At 43.0% G+C, this 20,512-nt stretch overlaps 1 protein-coding gene across 4 annotated transcripts in view; it reads left to right on the top strand.

The window, feature by feature from the left end:
- The first annotated feature begins 4,467 nt into the window (after window positions 1-4,467).
- Window positions 4,468-20,512, top strand: part of LOC110538960 (microtubule-associated protein futsch) — a 33,974-nt gene continuing 17,929 nt past the window's right edge. Inside the window, exons 1-2 of one of the 4 annotated variants that reach the window (XM_036938554.1) lie at window positions 4,469-4,919; window positions 19,214-19,334. The gene's annotated coding sequence lies outside the window, so the exon portion shown is untranslated. Of the gene's footprint in view, window positions 4,920-19,213; window positions 19,335-20,512 lie in introns of all 4 variants that reach the window. The other 3 variants (XM_036938555.1, XM_036938553.1, XM_036938551.1) reach the window with 3 other exon arrangements.

Consider the following 20,512-nt stretch of genomic DNA (forward strand, 5'->3'; position numbering starts at 1 on the left):
GTCTTGACCCCGCCCTGTGCAACTGGGTCCTGGATTTCTTGACGGGCCGCCCCCAGGTGGTGAGGGTAGGAAACATCTCCACCCTTCTGATCCTCAACACTGGGGCCCCACAAGGGTGAGTTCTTAGCCCTCTTCTGTACTCCCTGTTCACCCATGACGCCTCCAACTCAATCATCAAGTTTGCAGATGACACTACAGTGATAGGCTTGATCGCCAGCAACGACGAGACTGCCTACAGCGAGAAGGTGAGGGCCCTCGGAGTGTGGTGTCAGGAAAATAACCTCACACTCAACGGCAACAAAACAAACGAGATGATTGTGGACTTCAGGAACCTGCATGTTTACCCCGCTATCATCCAGAAGGCGAGGTCAGTACAGGTGCATCAAAGCTGGGACCGAAAGACAGAAGCTGTTTTTTCAATCTCAAGGCCATCAGACTGTTAAACAGCCATCACTAACATTGAGTGGCTGTTGCCAACATACAGACTCAAATCTCTAATAATTGGATGTAATAAATGTATCACTAGTCACTTTAAACAATGCCACTGTAATAATGTTTACATACCCTACATTACTCATCTCATATGTATATACTGTACTCTGTACCATCTACTGCACCTTGCCTAAGCTGCACGGCCATCGCTCATCCATATATTTATATGTACATATGCTTATTCATCCCTTTACACTTGTGTGTGTATAAGATAGTTGTGAAATTGTTGGATTACTTGTTAGATATTACTGCACTGTCAGAACTAGAAGCACAAGCATTTCGCTACACTCACATTAACATCTGCTAACCATGCGTATGTGACCAATAAAATTTGATTTGGCCTGTTATGAAGTGTAATGTGACAAACGTGCTTTAAGACAGTTTTCTATGTATATTGATTCATGGTGAATTGTACTTGATCAGATCATCATTGCTTCTCATGCCACTGCCTGCCCAGTACGGTGCCCCTGTGACTGTGGTGGTATGATGGCACCACTAGAGGGAGAAACTAGCCTCTTGTCTGACTCTACATAACCTCTACCAGTCAGCCAGTCAAAGGAAATCAATAGCTGTCTTAGGCCATAAAGAAGGGAGAGAAAACAGAAACAAAGGGGATGAGAGGTAAATAGTTTAAAGTAGCTTGTTTTTAAGGGGCCAAAATGTACCACACGCCAGGACACTTGCACATCGCAAAACAAAAGATAAGTGAAAGGACGTAACATGGCAGACGTGAGTCTAGATAAATGCACATAATTAAAAAATACACGTCAAGATGGGGAGGGAAGATCAGTGCGGAGATCTGCACAGTCAGTGCTCTTAATGTAGCTTCGTCTGAGTGGTATAGAGGAGAGGGGTCGCTGTCTGATACCCTTAGTAGCAGCATGCATTATTAACAGCAGGATGCAGCCAGTAAAGGGCTGGAAAGCACTCCCACTAACCCATCAACCAGAAACTGGCCTGCCTGGACATCATCAGGTTTCAGGGTAACAATACCAATTAAACAAAAAGTCCTCTAATGCTAGCTGCATGAGACACGAGGCCTCCTCTATTTTAGTGTTTAGAGTGAAACTAGGTGATAACATGAGTTGTGGATTTTACTAGGCTGTGTGCATTATACAGTTGTATGATACAGCCATCTTTGTTGATCTGAAATTTTCTATTATGACATTTTGTTTTAACATAAACGTTTAAGTCAGCATGTCGCAGTGAGATTAGGTTATTATTGACTGTAGTCGTAAGTATATAGTCAGTGCTGATTTTGTGTTACATGTTCTTCAAGTGTGTTAGTATGCAGCATGTTAATGTAATGCTGTGTTGGCACATTCTGTTCTCCTGGGAGCCCATGCTCACACAGAACAGAAGCAGGTGCACTGCTGGCGTGTGCTAACTTGTGAACATGGTATTCAGAGGCATTTTAATGAATTTATTTTATTTCACTTTATTTAACCAGGTAGGCTAGTTGAGAACAAGTTCTCATTTGCAACTGCGACCTGGCCAAGATAAAGCATAGCAGTGTGAACAGACAACAACACAGAGTTACACATGGAGTAAACAATAAACAAGTCAATAACATAGTAGAAAAAAATTATCTATATACATTGTGTGCAAAAGGCATGAGGAGGTAGGCAATAAATAGGCCATAGGAGTGAATAATTACAATTTAGCAGATTAACACTGGAGTGATAAATGATCAGATGAACATGTGCAGGTAGAGATACTGGTGTGCAAAAGAGCAGAAAAGTAAATAAAAACAGTATGGGGATGAGGTAGGTAAATTGGGTGGGCTATAGGGAGGGAGATAAAAGTCTCCAACTTCAGAGATTTTTGCAATTCGTTCCAGTCGCAGGCAGCAGAGAACTGGAAGGAAAGGCGGCCAAATGAGGTTTTGGCTTTAGGGATGATCAGTGAGATACACCTGCTGGAGCGCGTGCTACGTCAATAGCATGTAGTGATGAACAGGCTACCATGTACTGTGTGCCGTGTTGTAATGTTTACGTCCTAGATATTCAAAGTCCATTTCTCGACCAAAAACACGTGTCTGTGAATTTCCTTTGAGGATATTGACTATGTCTGATAAGATGGGTGTCTCCCTTTTTTTTTTTTTTTTTTGCACAATACCTGCTTCCTCCTTTGTGTGATTTGACTGATATGAGAACAGCCTGTATTACAGCACTCAAGCTTGTGTGTGTGTCTGTTCGCAGGTGTTAGTGTGTATTCCTTGTCAAAGTTAGCACAACAACATCCAGAGGCTTGGCTGAGTGTGCGCCAGTTCTTTTGTGCTGCGTTGCCCCAGCTGGGCTGCTGGCCAAGGGGAAACAACAATGCGATAAATAACAGGGGAACTAGGTGGCGAGTACACTGCCCTGCCCATTCCTGTCTCCACTGCAGCGCACCACAGCCTGTGTGGAAAAAAAACTTCCTCTCTTTGTTGTGCCTGTTTCACCAAGCCAATATGTCCATCTCTGGCAGGCCGAACCTAGTATAGGACCCCCAAACTCCCACCCTCTTTTCCTTGCCTTTCTCTGTTTTTCCTCTCCCTCTCTTTACTTTGTGTGGTAGTTCTTGAGTGTGTGGAGTACCTCTGTTTAGTGTTTTTTCTATGTTTTTACTCTGCTTCCCTCACAATACATTTCCTTCACTACATTTCTACTGTCTGCTCTGGTCTGTTTGACTACTGTGTGTGTGTGTGTGTGTGTGTGTGTGTGTGTGTGTGTGTGTGTGTGTGTGTGTGTGTTTATTGAATGTCATGTTAGTTAAGGCCATGTAACTAATTGTGTAGGTGTGGGCCAGAGGGTTTACCTTTGCTGATCATTTTGAGAGAGAGAGAAGTGCGAGAAGAGCTTTAGGGAGTTGGGGTTATTGCGTGATAGAATACAAAACAAGCGATATCAATCTTAGCATATCAACAAAGGCGTAGCAGCACAAGGCTACTTTACATTGCCTAGTGACAGTGTAACCATAACACAACCACACAGGTCAGCGCACCATTGAGCAACTGTTCACCGAGGTAAACATCCTGGGGAAGTGTGTGTGTTATGATGAATTCCATAGGGTGAGAGCTGAAGGGGACACAATGTGAAGCACAATGCTGCCTAGCCAGTGCACACCCTGGCACAAAAGCCTGGCTCATGTAGACAGTTCTGGCTGCACTGGGAGAGCTGAACAACAGCAGTGCAGACGAACAGGCAGCATGCCCACCGAGACTGTCTCAGAAGTCTGGTGTGAAGACAGGAGCGGCACACACAGACAAAGCCTATGAAAAAACGCCCACAATCAGTAAAGGGAGACAATTGTGTCTGGGGGAAAAACACTACAGACAGCGGCAGCTTCTTCAACCTTCCTCTGTTTCTATTCCCTCTTCATCTTGTTTCTGTCTCCTTCGATTCCGCCATGTCTCTGACTCTGTTACAATCTGACATAAAATTGTGGATCTTTATGCACGGGTGATTTTAGTGGCAGCCTCTTCTTTGACAGGTCAAACATGTTTGGTCTCGTCTGTGTGGGGGCTTGTCTGCAACAGATTAGATATCTTGTCCTTACAATAAAGAATGTGCCACTGCAATAAACCTAGTATTATTAATATCTCTGTGAAGATAGTGTTTATGGATAAAAGGTGTCAATCAATATTCATTATGTATGTGCAGCAGGACAATTTTAGTCCTTGTAGAACCAATAAAGATGTTTGTTTCATTATCATATTAGAGTAATATGGTAGTAGCTAAAATGACAGTAGACCTAAAGAAAATCAAAATATGACAGACTATGCTGTGGTACCCTTTGTGGCTGAAATCTCAGCATCCAGTGGTCCAGAAGCAACGGAGAATCCTAACATGCCACCATTGTGTGGAGAGAATGCACCGTTGAAAAGAAAAGAAACTGCAGGAGGTGTGTGCAGGACGAGCGTGGAGCCGGCATGGAGGGAGGGGACGCGGGAAAACTGGTGGAGGGATACGGGAAGGGGGAGACAACCGGTGCAATTTGGGAAGGATGGGAAGAAAGAAAGTAGGGTGATTTGAGAGATGACATCATTCCTCATTTGAATAAATCTCAGCCGGGGTAGTGATTGGTTGTGAGCTGGAGAAAGTCGAGTTACTTGGCTATTCATCCCTTTCAATTTCACCCCCGCGCGCAATGCCGTGGTAAAACCCTCTCCGCCTGTCCATCCGTCCCGGCCAGTAGAGATTGTCTGCGTGGACTGCAAATCGCTTTTCCTTTCTTTGGAAGGGACGTGCATCACTTCTGAAATCGGCGGTCGACAGAAGTTTCTTGGTAATCTGGCTGCTGTACTTTGGCCTGTTTTTCATCTCGTTCGGTTTCATTTTCCAATTTGTTACACTTTGTATTCGAGGATTCTGAAAGGAGTCGGAGGATATTGTCAAACACTGGGCGTAGCTGGAGATCAAGCTATAGCTAGCAACACTGCGTTGGTAAGTCTAGAGACTGGTTGAGCGTTAGCATGCTAGCTAGCTGTGTACCTACATTTACACTTCAATTACAGAAAATATCAAATGCAAGTTACGATGTGATGCTTTAACAAATGTTTTTCGTTTCCTAAAATATTAGATTTTTATATTATGATGTTGGTAGTTAGAGTGGGTTAATAATGTGTTAACAATGGGTTAATAATCATATGGATGGTGAATGTCTTTGTCGACATTGCAAGTCCAATTCACGATTTCCTATTGCAAACGTAGGTTAGCGTTTTTCGTCATGAATCTTGTTCTGGAGGCAGGTCTGCAGAGTGGTCACTAGCTGGCACAACCACAGTCATACAATCTCATTTTAAACCTAACCTTAACCACACTGCTAACTCTAATGTCTCAACCATAAATTAAGACCAAAAAGCACACTTTTGTTTTCGTGATTGTTTCAAGTAAAGCAAATTTTGACTTTGCAGCTGGCTCACCTAGCGGAAATCGCTCAGTTATGCCTCGAGGGCAAGATTCATGACATAAACGTCAACTTGAATTGGAAACGGCGCCATACAAATAAGCTTTGTTGAAATGCTAGCTAACTAAATAGGTTACTTGCTAACTGAACTATCCAGGCGAGTCTGTTGGGTCGCACAAAAACGAGAATAGGAGCAAGTGAATCGTTGTATTTTCCTTCTGCCAGTGAGCGGCTCAAGCCATAAAGAGGATGTTTTAGATTCGGAATTCGATTGCAATTGGGAGGGGGTGATGGGGCGGTGGCAGCCCTGTGTGATGGCTGAAATTGATCACCAGCTATTTAGCTAACCGACGAATGACCTGGCTAAAATAACAGCCTTCCTTTTAGGTAGGGATCTGTGTGTATTAATTTGGATGATTTGCCTTTTCAAAAGCAATTCGTCGTATTCACTTCATTATATCAACTTTTCTTCTCTCATCCTCCATGGCTAACGCCTATTGTTCTGTGCGGCCAAGTGGTCTCTAGTGAGAACGGCTTGGTTCGTTGCCCTAGGCGAAATGTTGGGCAATTTAGGCTAATTCTGTTAGTCTTTTGCATTAGTCAGAGAACATAGCATCGGCTACTTTTGTAGAATGGCTTAAGTGCTATACTTTATTAGGTTGAGAAGTCTTTGAAGACTCACCCAATTCTTATGATTATTAGAACGTGAGACATGACAAGTACTGTAATCTCAATGCAACAAAACACAATTTGTTCAAACTCTATCATATAGGCAAACATTGTGGCTTCAGGCTATGAACTCAGAGCTGTTTTTTGCTTGTGTTAATGCTATGCAACCAGACCACACTCCTCTCTCCAAAAGAACAATGGTGAATAATGTTAGTCTCCAAAACCCTCAACGTGCAGCTACCATATACATTTACAACTAATCATTATAGATGGCCCACAGGCCTAACCTCTGCCCCTGATGTTCGGATGACAATGAGCCTTATAGGGTGGGGTAGTGGGCATGGGTAGGTCAATATTCTGCAATGATCTGCCATAAGGTATTGATGCCACTCGGGAATATATTGCATCTCAGGGTGATTGTGAGCACTTGTCTGGCTTAGAGAGGCTCCAACATGCTAGTCAACCCTCTGGTGCATTAATGAGCGATGGCTGACTCACAAAGCAAGCAAGTGAATGAGGCAGCGGGATAGAGACACGCTCAGACATGGGCATAATGCATTCATTTGAAATTAAATGTAGATCCTGTTTTACCCAAGTGCTGCTGGCTTGTTACGTTTAAAAAAAAATATCTGTCATGTCTATGAATCGAATGATAAGACAGATTTCGGGTTCAATATGATTTATCTTGTTTTAGCAAAATAGTGTTATTTTTGTACTTTCAACCAATGTGCCAGCATTGTGACATTTGGTACCAAATTCCCCTTGCCCACCTCACTTTCACAATAGGCTGAAAATGGATTCCTCCTCCACTCATGTCTCCGCAGGCATTTTGGTTATTACATTGTCTGTCACACCTATTTTAAGTCTCTCCTTTAATGCCATGCACATGTTTTAGTAAGCCTTCTGAAACAGTTGGCCAAAGAAGAGCTTAGATGTCTACAATCAGAAGAGATGCAATTCCATGTGGAATTCATACCATAGCATTCTGGAGTGATTTTATGACCTACAGTTCTCTTTGCTCTGCCCTTCCTCTGACCTATGCCATGGGCTGTCAGGGAGATGCCTACAGTAATTTGTGCCTCTGCTTGCACTCAGGCGTAGGTGAATAGGTATAGGTTGATTCAGTGACGTCCCCAAACTGTACATATTCAAATTGGTGTGTCCTCTGCCTGCCCTGGACTGGTCCCCTACTCACCAGATCCCTCTCAGGCTGAACCAAGGCCCAGGGTTCTGGTCTGGAAGCACACTTTCGACTGCACCTACAGTCTTGCTTCGGTACTGCAGTTTATCTGATGTCCGGCCCAGAAAGACAATTCCCATAGACGGCCCCATATAGAAGTCAGATTAAACTGGATGCAACTCGGATATAGACGGTCCATGAATCGGCCATCTTGGATGCTGTCTCTACTGCTTTTATTGCTCAGTGGGTTGAACTGTATGACCTTTGGCACTTTCTGTCACCATCGCTTATGAGTAAAGTCAGAGCTGGCAACTGGCCTGCAGCCGTGAGATTATTTTAACCACAGACCTGGGACTGTAGTAGTGGTTTCTGCAGTGCCACTCCATTGTTTGCCATGGTCGTCATTACTGTAATGTGTACTTTCCAGATAAAGGCCTGATAATTCTGCCACGGACATTGGTCCAGCCAAGATAGCTGCCTCAGTGGTATCACAGTTGTCAGTCCTGACAGTTGCTGTGCAGTTTTGAGGGTATATATGCCAGCAGCTGCAGTAATTAATTTTCTGTGTTGAGGCTCTGAATTCTTCCAGTGGGAGGCTGGATAATGGACATGGTTCAGAACCCTGTTGCTATGCCTCCCTCACCACTTTCACAATTTTGCCTGGATTGCTGTGGCTGCGATATGGCCATAACGTCTACTCAACATGGAAATGATCTTTAATACTGTCAGAAACTAAAGGCTTGCTGGTTTCTAGTAGGGATGCACGATATATAAGTAAATCTAATTAGCTAAAAATGGCAACATCGGTATCGGCCCGATGTAAAGTTTAACGCCGATGTGCAAAACTGATGTCAAAGCTGACGTGCATACCTATATAACCTAGGTACATGTCATTATGACGCCACATAAAATGTTGCACTACACGTGCAACACAGAATTCCTAACAACCTAGCCCACAATGTATGCTGTGTGGATCGAGCAGTTATTTGAAAGAGTAAACTCAAAGGCGAAATCCATTAATGCCAGGATAATGCAATTCATTGCCTTTGACAATTAACAGTTCTCTGTCGAGCGTGATGTTGGCTTTCACCCTCTGGTTTGGCACCGGTACATACTAGAAGTCGACCGATTATGATTTTTCAACGCCAATACCGATTATTGGAGGACCAAAAAAAGCAGATACCGATAAATCGGCCGATTCTTTTTTATTTATTTGTAATATTGACAATTACAACAATACTGAATGAACACTTATTTTAACTTAATATAATACATCAATAAAATCAATTTAGACTCAAATAAATAATGAAACATGTTCAATTTGGTTTAAATAATACAAAAACAAAGTGTTGGAGAAGAAAGTAAAAGTGCAATATGTGCCATGTAAGAAAGCTAACGTTTAAGTTCCTTGCTCAGAACATGAGAACATATGAAAGCTGGTGGTTCCTTTTAACATGAGTCTTCAATATTCCCAGGTAAGAAGTTTTAGGTTGTAGTTATTATAGGACAATTTCTCTCTATACCATTTGTATTTCATATACCTTTGACTATTGGATGTTCTTATAGACACTTTAGCATTGCCAGTGTAACAGTATAGCTTCCATCCCTCTCCTCGCGCCTATCTGGGCTCGAACCAGGAACACATCGACAACAGCCACCCTCGAAGCAGCGTTACCCATGCAGAGCAAGGGGAACACCTACTCCAAGTCTCAGAGTGAGTGACGTTTGAAACGCTATTAGCGTGCTCCCCGCTAACTAGCTAGCCATTTCACATCGGTTACACCAGCCTAATCTTGGGAGTTGATAGGCTTGAAGTCATAAACAGCGCAATGCTTGAAGCATTGCGAAGAGCTGCTGGCAAAACGCACAAAAGTGCTGTTTGAATGAACGCTTACGAGCCTGCTGGTGGTGCCTACCATCGCTCAGTCAGACTGCTCTATCAAATCATAGACTTAATTATAACATAATAACACACAGAAATACGAGCATTAATATGGTCGAACCCGGAAACTATCATCTCGAAAACAAGACGTTTATTATTTCAGTGAAATACGGAACCGTTACGTATTTTATCTAACGGGTGGCATCCATAAGTCTAAATATTCCTGTTACATTGCACAACCTTCAATGTTATGTCATAATTACGTAAAATTCTGGCAAATTAGTTCGTAAAGAGCCAGGCGGCCCAAACTGTTGCATATACTCTGACTCTACGTGCAATGAACGCAAGAGAAGTGACACAATTTCACCTGGTTAATATTGCCTGCTAACCTGGATTTATTTTAGCTAAATATGCAGGTTTAAAAATATATACTTCTGTGTATTGATTTTAAGAAAGGCCTTGATGTTTCTGGTTAGGTACACATTGGAGCAACGGCAGTCCTTTTTCGCGAATGCGCACTGCATCGATTATATGCAACACAGGACACGCTAGATAAACTAGTAATATCATCAACCATGTGATTATGATTGATTGATTGTTTTTTATAAGATAAGTTTAATGCTAGCTAGCAACTTACCTTGGCTTCTTACTGCATTCGCGTAACAGGCAGGCTCCTCATGAGGCAGGTGGTTAGAGCGTTGGACTAGTTAACCGTAAGGTTGCAAGATTGAATCCCCGAGCTGTCAAGGTAAAAATCTGTCGTTCTGCCCTTGAACAAGGCAGTTAACCCACCGTTCCTAGGCCGTCTTTGAAAATAAGAATGTGTTCTTAACTGACTTGCCTAGTTAAATAATGTTGTAAAAAAAAACGGCAAAATCGGCGTCCAAAAATACCGATTTCCGATTGTTATGAAAACTTGAAATCGTCCCTAATTAATCGGCCATTCCGATTAATCGGTCGACCTCTAGTACATACTACCAAGTGCGCTATTATTCAGATGTTGTCCTATCGGAGTTGCACAGTAATAGCGTCACAACATACTATGGAACGCCATTTGGGTCTTTGCGTGTCAAAAAAGGTACACGTCAAATAACACAGTTCTATTATAGAAGGTTGTGTGTTCTGAATTTGCAGGTGCAAGCCAAGCATCACCACTACTATTAGTAGCACTGTCAAAGCTGTACAAAAAAGTCTGCAAATACCGGCCATGAACGATTGTTTACAATACCGCGTTGGTAATAAAGCATTATTTGTTCGACCGCAACTTCTGGGGTAGCTAGCTTTAGCTTGGTACCTAGCACCAATACAACCAGCCTGAAAACAATGACCAGTAGAAACTGCAGTCATTTTCATTGTTCTTAGCAATGATTTAGGAATCCTTGTAAGTATTAGCTAGGTAGCCAGTTGTTGTTCGCCTATTGAAATTGAACTTCAGTTCCTGAAAATAAATAGCTAGCCAGCTACTTAATATTAGCTTTGGGCAACAGGGTTATAAACAGCCAGCTAGCTTCATCTGGCTAGTGAGGCTTGACCGGACCAGGTTTTGTATTGTGAAGCAAGCCACAATAACGATTAGGCACAATAGTGGATTTTGCAGTTTGCCTTCAAAATAAAAGTACCTCTTTTGAAAGTGAGGCATAAGGTTACAATTGGTGGAATCATGCCATATTTAGACTACATCATGTTAAACAAGGTTGGAATGTGAATCAATGAAATGGGTTATCAGTCTATTCGGTGACACCCACAGAACACAACTGTGAAGAGTTTACGCAAATATTAGCATTGTCTCTTAAGATATTTTTTCCCAACGTCCTCCTCAGAGTTATCAGACTCAAACATCCACGCAGTATTGTTTTTCCTCGGGAATAGTGTTTAATACACGTAGGCTGACAATGAATGTGGCTCAATTCAGTTGTTTCAGAGTCCCACAATAAGAGCTACGACGCTAATATTCTCTGGGTGTCACTGGGTAGACTGATACCTAGCTATATAGCTAGTTAACTATATAGCTACTGAACCAGATTGTCGTTTTCCTATGTTTTTGGGTAAAAACATTGTTTGCATCCATGAGCTAGCTATCTTTTTTTATGCAAGCACTGTAGGTGCGCGAGACAACTTTACCAGCATCATAGCATATGTATCGATGAATCGTTGTGACATATGAAATACGAGTGATAGTGTAATAACTACGTAAAAAATTAATGAACCCGTTAAATTATTATGTGACGTGCAGTCATATCCAGGTCCTGATTGGTCAACAAGCTTATTTGACACGTCAAATAATGTTATATTTTTGACACGCAATGACCCAAACGGCGTTCCATAGAAATCCTGGTTGAGAATGAAACGACTGAACAAATGAACAATGAAACAGCACAGCAAGTAAGTGAAAGAAATTATTTAAGAATGATTGAGGCCACTGTTCTTGGACCTTCAATGCTTCAGACATTTTTTGGTACCCTTCTGCAGATCTGTGCCTCAACACAATCCCGTCTCGGAGCTCTATGGACAATTCCTTCGACCTGCTTGGTTTTTGCTCTGACCTAATATAGACAGGTGTGCCATTCCAAATCATGTCCAGTCAATTACATTCACCACAGGTGGACTCAAAGTTGTAGAAACATCTTAAGGATGATCAATGGAAACAGGATGCACCTGAGCTCAATTTCGAGTCTTATAACAGAGGGTCTAAATACTTGTGTAAATAAGGTATTTCTGTTTTTTATTTGTAATTTGCAAACATTTCTAAACCTGTTTTCGCATTGTCATTATGGGGTATTGTGTGTAGATTGATGAGGGGAAAAAAACTATTTAATCAATTTTAGAATAAGGCTGTAACGTAACAAAATGTGGAAGAAGTAAAGGGGTCTGACTACTTTCCGAATGCACTGTAAGTGTTGCCATGGTTTCCACCTGTTTACTGTCAGTTGTGTTTCATTTTTTTCTGCCCAATTTATTCAGCATTATGTCAGTGCTGTGGCAGCCTGTCTACACCATGAGCCAGTCTGGCATGACATGGGTGCCTAAAGTTCCCGATGACAGAAATATGGCTACAGTTATGAGAGTTGAAAGGGAGGGGGGGATTTGTCAGATGTTTTGAGTCATTTGAAATGCTATTGTCCTGTAATTTCTATTTAAGAAGCCTTTTTACCCAAGCCCCAAATACCATGTACATTTCTGGGTAACGACTAGGTACAGTTTTATGTGGTGTTAGCCTAGCTGTTATTTTGTTGATAAGCCCTGGTTAGCCCTGGTGGTGTTGACAACCTGCGATGGATCAGATTCCATCTGGAACGTGCCTTCTCCGCTTCAAACAGGAGGACATAATCCTCTTATGGCCAGAGTCAGTTCCAGTAGTGAGTGGCTGCTAGAGAGCTGAAACCTCAAGGGTATGTTTTGCTGTCCCGTCCAGATGCCTGCCCTGTTCCTCTCCATCCTATCTGGTGTCATCGATCCAACCCACCAGCTGGCTCTATCTGGCCTAATGTCATTTACCCCCTGAGTGGAGTCTGTCAGTGGGCACACTGCCCATTATGGAGAAGGACCTGCTCTTCAAGTTACACATTACCTTCTCCTTCAGTCCCTCCACACCAGCCTCACTGGTGGGTAACCCCCAGGCAAGGGACACCATTAGTGGAACAGGTCCCTGTCTGCCTCTCTAATGCACTGACGCTTCTCACCATCTGAGTAGCCCACATCCTCACTTTCTCCCCCACGATCAATATCGCCATGGTCAAGATCACACCCACCCCGCTGTTCTTCTCAGCGGTCTACTGTAGTTAAGACTGTGCGTTGTTGGGACCTTGTTTGTTGTCGGCTCCATCTCTCCATTGTTGTGATGGAGCCAGGTCTTTTTGTTTCGTTTCTGGGACACACTAGGCCTCTGTCCTGGGCACTCTCTGTCTCTGTGGGTAGTCTCTGGGCCGGCGCTGGAGGACAGTCGGCCTGATCGTACAGGATTAGCAAATCTCTTTGTCCAGGGTTAACAAGCTCTGTCATGTGTTAATCTCCCTGTCCCCGGGGGGCCGAGTCTCCTGAGGCTGGGAGATGGGTGCTGGTAAAGTGGGGGTAGTGTGTGTGTGTGTTTGGGACCAGCATATTCACCGGATGGGTCCGGGAGCGAAGGTATGTGATGTAGATAGTAAAGGTCGACCGATTCATCGGAATGGCCGATTAATTAGGGCCGATTTCAAGTTTTCATAACAATAACAATTGGAAATCGGTATTTTTGGACGCCGATTTAAAATATATATATATATATATATATATATATATATTTTTACACCTTTTATTTATTCTTTATTTAACTAGGCAAGCCAGTTAAGAACGCATTCTTATTTTCAATGACGGCCTAGGAACGGTGGGTTAACTGCCTTGTTCAGGGGCAGAACGACCGATTTTTACCTCGTCAGCTCAGGGATTCAATCTTGCAACCTTACAGTTAACTAGTCCAACGCTCTAACCACCTGCCTCTCATTGCACTCCACGAGGAGCCTGCCTGTTACGCAAATGCAGTAAGCCAAGGTAAGTTGCTAGCTAGCATTAAACTTATCTTATAAAAAACAATCAATCAATCATAATCACTAGTTAGCTACATATGGTTGATGATATTACTAGTTTATCTAGCGTGCCCTGCGTTGCATATAATCAATGCGGTGCGTATCGTTGCTCCAATGTGTACCTAACCATAAACATCATTGCCTTTCTTAAAATCAATACACAGAAGTATATATTTTTAAACCTGCATATTTAGCTAAAAGAAATCCATGTTAGCAGGCAATATTAACCAGGTGAAATTGTGTCACTTCTCTTGCGTTCATTGCACGCAGAGTCAGTGTATATGCAACAGTTTGGGCCGCCTAATTTGCCAGAATTTTAAGTAAATATGACATAACATTGAAGGTTGTGCAATGTAACAGCAATATTTAGACTTATGGATGGACTAAAGTGCCTATAAGAACATCCAATAGTCAAAGGTTAATGAAATACAAATGGTATAGAGAGAAATAGTTCTATAATTCCTATAATAACTACAACCTAAAATTTCTTACCTGGGAATATTGAAGACTCATGTTAAAAGGAACCACCAGCTTTCATATGTTCTCATGTTCTGAGCAAGGAACTTAAACGTTAGCTTGCTTACATGGCACATATTGCACTTTTACTTTCTTCTCCAACACTTTGTTTTTGTATTATTTAAACCAAATTGAACATGCTTCATTATTTATTTGAGGCTAAATTGATTTCATTGATGTATTATATTTAAGTTAAAATAAGTGTTCATTCAGTATTGTTGTAATTGTCATTGTTACAAATAAATAAATAAAAATTAATCAGTATCTGCCTTTTTTTTGGTCCTCCAATAATCGGTATCGGCGTTGAAAAATCATAATCGGTCGACCTCTATTAGATAGTACCCTTCTCTCACTTGAAGTTTCTACCAGTCGTGCCATGGCGGTACAGACTCTAAACCTGCTTTTGGCTCCTACTAAACTTCTTTAGAGCACAGGGATTACAGTCTGTCACATCACATGGTTCTGTGATTCAGGTGTCTGTCACACAAGATGTTGCCTTGACTGACACAGGCAGCAGACCAGTGAACAAGAGAAAAGCGTATTCCTGAACTGAGTTTACTTGGTCCATTGTCTGTTACCAAGACCATTGAGTTGTCAATGGAAATCATAAGGTTGAAACGATGGTGCATTGTAGGCTATAGCCCAGGAGATAGAGCAGAAAGCAGCTGATTTGGATCCTGTCTGGGGAGTTAAGTGTCCATAGCCTCATTTGTCGGGCATGTCCTGACGTCACCGCCCGAGAAGGGCCTCACAATCCCTTCTTGTCTCCCACCGTGTCCAGGAAGGAATTCCGTGGAGAGGAGTCAACTTTGTTTGGAGCGGTTTGTTTGTGTGTGGGGCAGGGGCGGCTTCCTGACCTTTGGCCGGGCCTGTTTGGGAATGTGCGAGCCGCGAAGCCGCGATTAGTGTCAGGGTGATGAAGGCAGCGCACTGACTCAGCTGGGACGGTGTCATGCGTCTTTTGTACCACCCTGGCTCCCCTTTCTTAGCTGGGCAGCGCACAGCAACAATCAGTCCCTCAGTCTCTTGGGTTCTGTTTAGATGGCCGCCCCAAGGCTACAGAAGTGTATAATGGTTTCTATTAAAGCAGAGAGAGGGACGGTACCATGCAGGGAAAGCTAATTGAGTGGAGAGATGAACTGGTGTGTGTAGTAGTCGCTGAAAGGGACTATGATGATGAGTATGGTGTAATATAATGCTTTTATGATGATGATGATGATCATGCGTTCTCTTGAAGCCTTGGAAAGCATGTGTTTTTGGGTGTGATCTATTGTAAGTTCCTGAATGACATTTAATCACACTTGCAGATTTGGCATTTTCCACAATGTATTAATTGTACTTTGAAATGAATGATGATATTAGTAATGCACAGCAGCTGTTCAGGGTTTAGTGCCAAAATTTCCCTCTGAGATGATACATGATGGAGCGTATTAATGGGGGGAAATTTTGCTTTTGGAGGCGGTGCTGTTAGTTTCTGTTTTGGGCCCTCTGTAGCGCCCTCTAGCACTCCTCTGTTTCCCTTCTCTTCTTTTGTATCGGAACCATCTGCACCAACCCCAAATGAAGTTGTTGCCATGGTTTTAACATTTTATTCTTTGTGTAGTCTTGTCTGTGTAAGACTGGTAGTACCACCCATTCTGGTTTCACCTGCTACAGTCTCAAGTCCCCAGACTTGCTTGTAAGACTCAATGCTGCATCATTCAACAAAATGTTTCATGTGTTGGTCCTCAACGCACCATGTCTGGTGTGTATGCTTGTCCTCCCTCAGAGGAATAGTGGAATGTTGCAGGGTTTCTGTTTTAGAGTTTACCTCTGGCCCTATTCCAGCGTGTGGTGCCTCAAACGTTAATGTTCACTTAACAGAAACCTTGTGGAACTTATCTCAGCAGTGTTGAATAAGAGCAGTGGTTTCTAGATGAAGACGCCACACAGTCTCAACATTAAACTGAGAGATGTTCTGTCAACACAGGCACCAGGGCGTCTTAACACTGGCCGAGGAGTAAAGACACCGGATCCCAGTGTTTGCAGCATGTGGTGATGAATGTGTGTTGATGGGTTCAGAGGCTGTTAAACTGGCCTCTTCAAACCAGACTCCCGACCGTTAACTCTTGAATCCTCTCTCTGGTGCCACGGTTATCAATTCTAGGCATTAAGGGAAGGTTATGGGAGCGTTAGGAAAAGCACACTAAACTGATCTCCTGTACGCTTGCCCCAGCTTCCTTCTGCTACAATCCTCCCATTGACTGCTATTTACAGCTGACCCTGGGGGACATGCAGGCACAGAGAATGTATGTACACACAGCAGTGTACTAGGAAAGCGGTGGCGGTTGCCATTGCAAATCACCGCTGTGATTTTCAGTAGCCAGGCTCTTGTTCCTGGCAAAGGGAGGCCCTGATTAGACATGCACACACAGGCCACCAGGAGAGACAACATTAAGTTAGCATTTAGCCCACCCACTCCTGCTGGGAACATTCATTGGGAATTGAACATGTATCATTTACTCCAATAGGTTTTTGTCGATTTGTGTTTTATCAAACAAATTGACCTAATGCCCCAAAACACAGCCATACACATGCAAAAGCTTGTATAGGTGTTAGAGGTCGACCGGTTATGATTTTTCAACGCCGATACCGATTATTGGAGGACCAAAAAAGGCCGATACCGATAAATCGTCCGATTCTTTTTTTATTTATTTGTAATATTGACAATTACAACAATACTGAATGAACACTTATTTTAACTTAATATAATACATCAATAAAATCAATTTAGACTCAAATAAATAATGAAACATGTTCAATTTGGTTTAAATAATACAAAAGCAAAGTGTTGGAGAAGAAAGTAAAAGTGCAATATGTGCCATGTAAGAAAGCTAGTGTTTAAGTTCCTTGCTCAGAACATGAGAACATATGAAAGCTGGTGGTTCCTTTTAACATGAGTCTTCAATATTCCCAGGTAAGAAGTTTTAGGTTGTAGTTATTATAGGAATTATAGGATTATTTCTCTCTATACCATTTGTATTTAATATACCTTTGACGATTGGATGTTCTTATAGGCACTTTAGGATTGCCAGGGTAACAGTATAGCTTCCATCCCTCTCCTCGCTGCTACCTGGGTTCGAACTAGGAACACATCGACAACAGCCACCCTCGAAGCATCGTTACCCATCTCTCCACAAAAGCCGCGGCCCTTGCAGAGCAAGGGGAACAACCACTCCAAGTCTCAGAGCGAGTGACGTTTGAAATGCTATTAGCGCGCACCCCGCTAACTAGCTAGCCATTTCACATCGGTTACACCAGCCTAATCTCAGGAGTTGATAGGCTTGAAGTCATAAACAGCTGCTGGCAAACACACGAAGTGCTGTTTGAATGAATGCTTACGAGCCTGCTGGTGCCTACCATCGCTCAGTCAGACTGCTCTATCAAATAATAGACTTAGTTATAACATGATAACACACAGAAATACGAGCCGTAGGTCATTAATATGGTAGAATCCGTAAACTCATATCGAAAACAAGACGTTTATTCTTTCAGTGAAATACGGAACCGTTCCATATTTTATCTAACGGGTGGCATCCATAAGTCTAGATATTCCCGTTATTGCACATCCTTCAATGTTATGTCATAATTACGCAACATTCTGGCAAATTAAGCGGCCCAAACTGTTGCATATAAGTGACACAATTTCACCTGGTTAATATTGCCTGCAAACCTGGATTTCTTTTAGCTAAATATGCAGGTTTAAAAATATATACTTCTGTGTATTGATTTTAAGAAAGGCATTGATGTTTATGGTTAGGTACACATTGGAGCAACGATACGCACCCCATCGATTATATGCAACGCAGGACACGCTAGATAAACTAGTAATATCATCAACCATGTGTAGTTAACAAGTGATTATGATTGATTGATTGTTTTTTATAAGATAAGTTTAATGCTAGCTAGCAACTTACCTTGGCTTACTGCATTTGCGTAACAGGCAGGCTCCTCGTGGAGTGCAATGAGAGGCAGGTGGTTAGAGCGTTGGACTAGTTAACTGTAAGGTTGCCAGATTGAATCCCTGAGCTGACAAGGTAAATAATCTGTCGTTCTGCCCCTGAACAGGCAGTTAACCCACTGTTCCTAGGCCGTCATTGAAAATAAGAATGTGTTCTTAACTGACTTGCCTAGTTAAATAAAGATTAAATAAAGGTGTTAAAAATATTTGTTGAATCGGTGTCCAAAAATACCGATTTCCGATTGTTATGAAAACTTGAAATCGGCCCTTCCGATTAATCGGTCAACCTCTAATAGGTGTACACACTGAGACTCTGCACAGTTTTTTAAAAGGTCAACGTGGCGATTACCGTTAGAATATACTCATGACCTGATTATCGGCTGTGATTGGGAATCCCACAGGGCGGCGCGCAATTGGCCCAGCGTCGTCCAGGTTTGGCCAGTGTAGGCTGTCATTGTAAATAAGAATTTGTCCTTAACTGACTTGCCTCATTAAATAATACATTTGAGGACTCCTCTCACGCTTGTGTGTCTAGTCAATCTGAAAAGCTGGGATCTCCCAGTGCTGTTGGAGGCCTGCCAGATATCAGTATATACAGTATAGGCCTGTAAGTGTCTGCGGTGTCTGTGAGACACACAGAGGCAGATTAGTTTACATTGAATATGGCTCTTGGAGGATGATCATACTTTGCCCAGCTGGTGTTCTATCGTCAGCTGCTGAAGTGCATTAAGCGTCTTGTCTATGATTGATTAACAATAATGAGATAAAGGTGTGTGTGTGTGTGTGTGTGTGTGTGCGCACCTTCATCCTATTGTTTGGTTTCTCCTTGACTTGACAGTGAACCCCTGCCCCTTGGTGGTGTGTGTGTGTGTGTGTGTAGTATTTCACTTCCTCTCTTTATTGCTTCCCTAAATAGCAATGAGTCCTCCAGACATGGACAGGAAGTTGTTCCTCTCCTCTTGGGGGGTGGCGAGCGTCCTTGGGGTTGTGATGCAGCTGGTTGACCCTTGTCATCTTCTATCTAGGCTGCAGCCCACATCCTCTAGCCGTTTAGCAGCCGACAGCTTCTGATATCCCACTCCAATGAACAAAGTATATCTAACACACTACCATCTGTGGAGAATCAGCTTGAGATGTTTTACACAGGTAATCCTAACGCCATCCATCTCTAATCAAGCATATGACTGCAAAGACAATCAAAACATATTTCAACAAAGACAACTACAACATTGCAGGGTTGTCCAAAGTCAGTCAAAATATTGCCAGTGCCAACACATGTATCATTAGGCGCAGTTGTATGTTCCTTACTACACAGGGTGATGTAGACGGGGCGAGGGCCTTAGACTAGAGCTGTGTAATCTCCCAACTGGAGGAAAAAGAGCAGAGCAGTGTTCCTCTGGCTGAGGGCTGGAGATTTATCACCACAACAGAGCAGAGCTGGGAAAAGCACAGTCAAGCTGTCTGGCTGTTCAGCAACTGCAGGAATAGAACCGTTCAGAACACAGAAAGGGGAGGTAGAGGGAGAAAGGCACCGATTGGATTTGACTTTATTTTTTCTAGTTGAGTTGTCAGGGCTATCGACGTGTGAGAGTCCCTGGTGTCAATCTGGAGTTGGATTTTGTTGTTGTTTTTCTTTTTGAAGGGTTGGAGTCAGGGCAGGCGTCTGATGTTAGTGTAGAGCTCTGTTATTGGCAGAGAAGCATGGTGTGAGGACCTGGTTCTTGAACAGAGCATCTCTGTTGGACTGAGCTTAACATGTACATGTGTGAAACACGGTTGCTGTTGCTTTCACTTGCATCCAACACACACACACCTCACTCCAAATGTGACTGCTGTGTCACTCAATTAAGTTGATTGCCCTGTGCGCTGTGGCAGGGCTCTCTCCTCCCCCTCTCACTGCCACTGTGTTGTCTGAGGTCTGTGTGTGTGTGTGTGTGTGTGTGTGTGTGTGTGTGTGTGTGTGTGTGCTGCTTGCGGTATGGATTTTCTCCCCAGGGCTTTTCCTCTCTCCTTCTCCCTCTCTCTCTCTTCCCCTCTGGCCTTGCTCAGCTGCTCAGGCCATCTGTGCGAACGCAAACAGAGAACAGAGGGGTAGAAAGAGTGGGGGAAGTTGAGGAAAAGGCTTGGAGAAAATGGGAGGTTTGGCAGGGGAACGAAGGAAGGCACAGTAATGTATTTAGTTTTAGAGAATGAGTAAGGGATGAGAGCAGAGAGAAAGGGGGGCTGTGTGGGGAGTGGTTCCAGGAAGCTGACAGTATAAAGACTCTCTCCACTAGAAAGGAGGGGGAGCAGCAGCATCTGGGTATGGGGGAGAGAGGGGCTGA

This window comes from Oncorhynchus mykiss, chromosome 12, assembly GCF_013265735.2.
Source record: "Oncorhynchus mykiss isolate Arlee chromosome 12, USDA_OmykA_1.1, whole genome shotgun sequence".
Taxonomy (NCBI): Eukaryota; Metazoa; Chordata; class Actinopteri; order Salmoniformes; family Salmonidae; genus Oncorhynchus; species Oncorhynchus mykiss.